Genomic DNA, 7,838 nt, shown 5'->3' with positions numbered 1-7,838 from the left:
CCCTACATTGCCTGTAGTTTGCATTTATAATGCCTCTTTTTGGGGTCCTCTTGGTAGTTCCACCACCTTCAGAAATTTGGGGGAAGGCAGCTTGGGAGAGGACATCTTTACGGCAGCCCCTCACAGAGGCGCATCTGGCACTTTCCTTGTATAATTTTGTCATATGTTGAAGCCCTAACCCTTGACACCTGATACATATATCTTAAGGACCAGTCCTGCAATTAAGAGAGCCAGCACACACAATGGGCTCGTGTCACGTGCGCATGCCATGCAATGTGCACATGCACACATGCCGTGCAACATACTCATGTCATGAGCACATGCTGCACAATGTGCTGATGTGTCACACACGTGCCATGCCATGTGCTAACATGTTGCACACAGGTCATGCAACTTGTGCAAATGACGCGAGCATGGAGCACAGCAATCGTGCAGTGTGTGCATGTTGCCATGGAATATTGAGGGAGCCTGGGCCCTTTCTTGAAAATTTGGGGGCCCTCAGCTCCCCTCCCCCAGATGATGCTCTGGACCAGTTAAGAACATAAGAATAGCCTGCTGGATCAGGTCAATGGTCCATCTGGGCCAGCATCCTGTTCTTGACCAGATGCCTGTGAGAACCCTGCCAGCAGGACCTGAAAACAACAGTGTTCTCCCCACCTGTGATTCTCAACAACTGGCATTCAGAAGCATTACTGCTTAGGACCGTGTTTTCACTTATTTTAATAATCTATTTTTACATTTTTTTAACCTGCCCAGGAACTGTAGCGGGAAGGTCAGATAAGAAATAAATAATAGTGATAAAACAAGAAATAAATAATACTGATAAAATTTCTGTGCATATTGGATCCCTAATTCACATTGTCATATCCAGGAAGTAGGTGTGGTCCACCCTCTGTACATCACAAGAAAACCAAAGGCCCATCTAATTCTGAATTTGGTTATCAGCCCCAGCCAGCTGGGCACTCTAGAGATTCACAAGCAAGGCAAGAGTCTGATTCCTTCTCCGTGTTGTTTGCTCCCAGTATCCACTAATCAGAGATATACTGTTCTTGAATACAGAGGCTCCATTCAGTGATTCTGCCTCATGGACACTGACAGACCTATCTCCTATCTTGATGCATATTTCTGTATTTTACTTTCTGGGTAACTCTTAACCTTCATAAAGAAGCTGACTACTCTAACGCAAACCAGGTTGGAGCAGTTACAATCCACCCCTGGATAAAAAACCCTCAGTACTACCACAGGTGCTTCAGAGAAACATAAAAGAGAATTTTCCAGTGAGTTTCTGAGGAACAGCAGCAATGAAAGAGCAACATTCCTCCCTGCTAATCGCTGTCCTTACAAAATAAAAACAGGACCGTGTGTTACACAGATGCACACGCATGCGCACTCACACCTGGACATGCTGGATTTAGAGGGAAGTTCAAGAATTTCTTCGCAAAGGCCAGCACTGGTTTCTGGCTTTCATCAAACATGCTCTGATCTTCAGCCAATGAAATAATGGGAGACATAGTTAAACTTCAAGATACTACCAGCTTGCAAAAATGTGTAGGAATGTTCCATTTGATCCTCAGGGTACATGTATTCTTGCACTGATGCCTAAGTCCAGAAGATAAATATTCTGGAAGGCACAGAAAATGGCTCCATCTTATCTTCTGGAAACACAATGACCACCGATGGACTATTTTTTGTTTGTTTGTTGAGGCATTAGGGAGAGAAGAAAAAAGAAAGAAAAAAAGAAAGGGGGGTGGAGGGAGGGGAGATGGATGGGGGTGGGGTCGGGTAGCGGTGTTTCTATTATGCTTAATGTATGTAGAGTTTGGTGTCAGTGTGCTTGTGTTGTTCACTTGTGTTCCTTTGGTGGTGAGAGAGGTTGGGGTTGGCCTAGGGTGTGATTGTTTGTTTGTGATTGGCTGTGGTGATGTTTGTTTTCGTGTGTGAGTGGGGTGGGTGGGTGTTTTGGATCAGGTTAGCCATATTGATTTGTATGCTGTTGGTGGATTATTGTCGTTTTCCTGTTGGGCTGTGTATGTGATAAAGGGGAGCCATACCGGGGTGAAGGTGTCTTCTTCTGTTTGTCCCCGTGTCAGTTTCAGTTTATTAGTTAATTTTTCTAGTAGGGCTGTTTCCCATACTATTTGGTACCATTGGTCTACGCTTACTCCTGACAGGTCTCTCCAGTGTCTGGTTATGGTGTTTCTGTCACCGATGGACTATTAAGGATGTGTCTGTTGAAAAAACAGATGTTGTTGTAATAGATAATGTTGTTGTTTGAATTGGGATCAGTGAACTTCAGATCACTAATAAGTCAAGGAACTCCAGAGGTAGCAATGGAGGTCACCACTGCTTTGCGGTGAGGACAAAATGGGAGAACTCCATATTGAATGGCCTTGCCTTTTTGGAAGAAGGTTGGGATATGTTCGTGCTCATCACTTGATGACTGAAACAGCCATTGCAGATGGAAAACCCACAATTAGTGTTTTCCTATCACCTGTCCTTTCCTCAAAACACAATACATTCCCATGGAGGTATTCAAACCATGTTCTGGGGCTGACCCCTGAGTTAAATCCAGCTCTAGCAAGGATGTGTTATGTTTTAACAGGGCTGGAGTATTCTGTCACACCCGTTGAATATTTCTCAGCCAGGCTGTTGTTCAAAGACAACAGGAGCATCTTTTAAGGCTGTAAACTGCTTTGTACACCAGCAATGCTGATGTGTAGCTGTGAGGTCCAACATGTCTAATGACCTGCTTGAAGTGTGTCCCAATCTTGGGACTATCTGATTTGCTATACAGAAAAGTCAGCCACGGAAGGGTGAAATATAGGATGTATCCCATGCTATCCTAAAGCCATTCAAGTTAATAGGCACCAGTAATTTAGGCTCATTAATTTCAGTGAGTCTACTTGGAATAGCACTTAGCTGAAGACTACCCTGTGTGACAAATGTCACTTCTAGTTTCACCTTTATTCTGGCATTCTAACTCCTCAACCTCCAGATGTTTAGACCCATCAGCCTCCTATCTAGGAAAAAATCCCAAGTACTGGATTTCCTGCATCAGCAGGGGGTTGGACTAGATAACTTTTGGGATCCGTCAGAACTCTTAGCTATTAGAAGATCTTAGAAACTAGATTATATCCAATTTATTTCTAGCAAAAATGCCTTTTAGGATTTCTTCCCAATCTGGCAGCCCTTTAATGCAACATGTCCCTGTTCTTGTCCTTCTGATGAGGCTGATGGCTAATCCACAGAAGCTTGATCCAACACCATTGCCTCATTGCGCTGGATATTGTACAAACAAACAGTGACCCAATGAGTCTGCAGCCTGCAAGAGGAGACAGATGAGGAGTGGAAAAGCAGGAAGACAAGGAGAGATGAGCAGCAGGCCAGTAGTAATCTAGAAACATATGTGCCAAAACAGAATTTGAAACAGATGGATTCACTGAATTAAAGAATAGTTATGGATTAGCCAAAGCTGGGAGTCACAGTTAACCCTTCTGTTAAATTACCAATTAACATTTTTGAAATCTGGAACCACAAATATCCTGCACCTTACTACTCTGAAAGGGACACGGGTGGCGCTGTGGGTTAAACCACAGAGCCTAGGGCTTGCCGTTCGAATGGTCGGTGGATCGAATCCCCGCAATGGTGTGAGCTCCTGTTGCTCAGTCCCTGCTCCTGCCAACCTAGCAGTTCAAAAGCACGAAGTGCAAGTAGATAAATAGGTACCGCTCTGGTGGGAAGGTAAACGGCGTTTCCGTGCGTTGCTGTGGTTCGCCAGAAGCGGCTTAGTCATGCTGGCCACATGACCCGGAAGCTGTACGCCGGAAGCTCCCTCAGTCTATAGAGCGAGATGAGCGCACAACCCCAGAGTCGGTCATGACTGGACCTAACGGTCAGGGGTCCCTTTACCTTTACCTTACTACTCTGAAAAGTTAATTTTTGACAAGGCCAACCTCATTTATGGGATATGCATCCCACCTTTCATTCAATGAACTCAAATTGACATATATGGGTTTGCCCCATTCTATATTTACAACCAGCCTGTGAGGTAGGTTTGACAGAGAGGGAACCAGGAGCTGCCAGTGGGGTGGGGTTCTGTGGCACTGGTCTCCTGGTAACATTGTTGCTGCTGCGTCCTGAGATAGGGTGGGCATCATTAATTTCAGTGGGTCTGCTCTGAGAAAAACTTAGTTGAATGTATGTATTTAAGAACTTGTGTCCAAGTTCGTTTGCTTTCCTCTCCCCTCCACAACCTCTTTTCCTTTTGTGTTTTATATTGCAAGCCTGAGACCTAGGATTGCCTTTTTTCTTACTGATCTTATATAAGGGGGCATTTTTGGCCAAAGAGTGTGTTGAAAAGCACATTAAGCGGAAAATGGCAACCCATATGCGATGTGAGATACATAACCCCTCCATGAACATCCTTCACCCCTCTGTCCTACAACATGGGACTGAGGAACAGAGCCAGATTGGGGAGCAGATTCCATGAAAGTTACCATGTGTGGAGGTGAATATCCCTACAGATATTCAGACTGTACACACAAACATCATGAGATGGCTTAGATGGAATGCAGGGCTGGGGGCAGAGCTGCTCAGCGCAGCCCATCTTGAACGCGGGAGCAAAGAACACCAGAACAGGGTGACCACCTCTACATTTTCTGCATGTCGTTGAAAAGCAGGGATTGAAAACCCTTGGCTCTCCAGATGTTGCTGACCTACCACTCTCACCATCTCTAATGGAGTCCAGCAGCACCTGGAAGGCCAAAGGTACCCTCATCCCTGTTTTGAAGCTATGAAGAAATAGCTAGGTGCCTTGTGGGACTGACTACCACCAGATGGCGGTGCAGACAAGTAACCTGCTTTCAAATTACCTTAGTAATTTAAAAGGACATTGCCAAGTACTTTGCATCCTTTCTGTTTATACTCTTCATTGTTTTAAGTGCTCTTTTTGAATGCTTGAAGACGTTTCCCGCTGTTTATTGTTGCTTTCCCTGCAGGCCTAAGGATGATTTTACTTGGGCATTTTGGGGCTTCCCCTCCCCCTTTCCTAGACAAAGATATGGAAGATTAGGATTGCCACGATTTTATTCAGGCATGCTCTCATGTCTTTAATGTGTGGTAAGCAGCAATTAGGGACGCGGGTGGCACTGTGGGTTAAACCACAGAGCCTAGGACTTGCCAGTCAGAAGGTCGGCAGTTCAAATCCCCACGACGGGGTAAGCTCCCGTTGCTCGGTCCCTGCTCCTGCCAGCCTAGCAGTTCGAAAGCATGTCAAAAGTGCAAGTAGATAAATAGGTACCGCTCTGGCGGGAAGGTAAACGGCATTTCCGTGTGCTGCTCTGGTTCGCCAGAAGTCATGCTGGCCAAATGACCCGGATGCTGTACGCCAGCTCCCTTACCTTTAAGCAGCAATTACATAGGTGAAAGCTTCTCCCTGCATTGCATCTCCCCGCTAGGAACAGATTATTATTATTATTATTATTATTATTATTATTATTATTATTATTATTATTATTTTATTTATATCTATCCCAACCTTCTTCAAAGGAATTCAAGACCACATGCTTGGTTCCCTCCCCCATTTATCTTCACAACAACCTTGTGATGTAGGTTAAACCATGGCTTTTTCAGCCTGAGGGCCACTTTCCTTTCTGGGAAACCTTCCAAGGGCCATGTGCAAGTGGTAGGCAGGCCCAGAGGCAAAAAAGGGTGGAGGAATAAAAGCAGCTACAAATCCTTTCAGGGTTAGTTTTGCTTTGTGCATATTGCAGTGGGCAGAGCAGTCATTCATTCATTCATTCATTCATTCACTCACTCTCCTGTTTGAAGTTCAACTGGTGTTTTATTTTATTTTATTTTTAAGCAATGTGCCATACTGAAAAAACTTTGTTTGGATTTTAAGAAATTTACCATTTTTTTGGTAGGATGTCTGTTTCCCTTCTCCTGCACGCATTTAGCCAGGGGTATTTGTTTATTTTCATTTTTTATTTATAAAGAAGGGAAACTTCAGCATCGTTATGCTCAGTATCAAAACAACTCACCTCACTTACTTATGATGAAGCCTATTCATTGGCGTTCCCTTGTCATTAAAAAGGGTCTCACAAGACTATAATCACACTTGGAAAATGCCTGAGATTGTGAGTCGTTTTGATGTTGGGATCTTCTCTTTTGGTGTGTGAATGCCCACAGCAAGACTCATAGTTGGTATTTTGTGAAGACATGGATAAAGGAGGGTAACAATGGCCGCTGCTGCAGGAGACTCACGAACAAGAGTAGTCCAGCATTGCTGGCCTTGTGAACAACAGAAGTCCAGTTTGAACAAAGACACCATCAGCGATGCTTCCTTCTTAAGTCTTCCAGCTGGGCCAGTCTGATAAACAGGAAATGGAGAGGGATGCATTCTCTGATGTGTTGTTTTTGGGAATGTTTTACAACGAGGGCCAGACAAAATAAAAGAAAAGGCGAGCAGTAAACAAGCTAATTCGGGAGTCTCCCTGGGGTCTTGTCAGCGGGCGCTAGCTACAGTCAACACTTCTCATATCATCCAGAGAGCTGCCAAACTATTTTGCCAGAGAGAGAGAGAGAGAAGAGAGAGAGAGAGAGAGAGAGAGAGAGAGAGAGAGAGAGAGAGACTCTTTATAAAGGCAGTTTTGGTGACATCCTTGCCTGATCCGCTTCAAAACCTTTAAGTGCACCAAACTTAGGGGAAAACAAGCTGGGGCCTGCTCATCTATTCCTTCCTTTTGTCTTAGGAGTCAGCAACATGGTGTCCATGGTGTCTGTGAAAAGTCTCAGTAAACCCCTCAAAAAAATCTACAATATACAAGAGTCTATTTGCTCTTCCTTGGCCTCTGCTATATTGGCCCCTCCATTAAACATGTCCACATTTCATTGGATGCCAGGAGTGGACACCTGTCCTCCCGATGGATACATTTGTCAAAACTGCGTGTTTATTAGGAAAAATACAGTATGTAGAAAAATGCTGGAGAATTTTGATGCAGATTTTTTTTAAAAAAATGCAGAATGCTGGAACTGAATTTAAGACAGGTAAAATGAAAAACAGAGAGAACCAAAATCATTCCACCCCTAGCAGCCACTAGGATGTGTTACGGGTGTCTTTAAGTTCTGCCTCCTGCCACAGGCAGGAAAAACAAATGAAACAAAAGCCTCACAGCAGTTTTTCAAAACTACTCTAAGATGAATTTGAGCACAAATATGGAAGCAAAAGCTGAAATGGAATGGGATTTCACCAATTAAAGGGAACATGTTTTTTTACCTGGTGCATCCTTACTAGCTATGGTGTTGCAGTTTGTGGGGGTTGGTGCTGGTGTTGCGATGGGGATGCTAACTGGTAGATGCAAAACACCATTTTAAGGCAAACGTCGTATCTGCTCAGTGAACGGAAAAGCCCCATCAGAGCTGTTTGGCTTTAAATCTGGTGGAGGCGAATTTCCCCTCAGCTTTCTTAATGAAAGCACCTCCTGCAGTTCCAGGGTCCTGTTGATGGCACAGTGAAACCCTCAAGGTCAGAGCCCAGAAGAGGAGAAGGTGGAGGCAAAACAGCTTAGCGGTTGCGTTGCTGAGCACTGAGAGTAATACAAAATTCGAGGCTCAATTAGGCTTTTATTTCTGGGTCAGGATTAAGGATGGGCTGGGAAGTGCTTCTCAAATGAAGACAAGGAAAATAACCTGCCTTCCCCCCTTACTTTAATGGGTGCATCCTTTAATAAAAAGGTCATAAGCACAGCTCTCATTTACAGCAATATAATTTTTTGGCTGACCTAGATGATTACGTAATGTTGCGTTATAGGGGAAAAGGCATTTTGGGGGTGGGAATC

General features: G+C 44.3%; 1 long non-coding RNA gene across 3 annotated transcripts; it reads left to right on the top strand.

Moving 5' to 3' along the window:
• Window positions 1–4,562: 4,562 nt before the first annotated feature.
• On the top strand, window positions 4,563–7,279 carry LOC128415135 (uncharacterized). 3 transcript variants are annotated; one of them, XR_008330865.1, is made up of 3 exons: window positions 4,563–4,639; window positions 4,998–5,118; window positions 7,023–7,279. It is a non-coding gene; the product is annotated as an uncharacterized LOC128415135 (long non-coding RNA). The 3 variants fall into 3 exon arrangements; XR_008330864.1 differs by lacking the exon at window positions 4,998–5,118; XR_008330866.1 differs by lacking the exon at window positions 4,998–5,118 and having other exon boundaries at window positions 4,569–4,851.
• The last annotated feature ends 559 nt before the right edge of the window (window positions 7,280–7,838 follow it).

Source organism: Podarcis raffonei, chromosome 6, assembly GCF_027172205.1.
Source record: "Podarcis raffonei isolate rPodRaf1 chromosome 6, rPodRaf1.pri, whole genome shotgun sequence".
NCBI classification, from domain to species: domain Eukaryota; kingdom Metazoa; phylum Chordata; class Lepidosauria; order Squamata; family Lacertidae; genus Podarcis; species Podarcis raffonei.
Note: the sequence above shows the minus strand (reverse complement) of the source record. Positions and strands in the feature narration are given on the sequence as shown.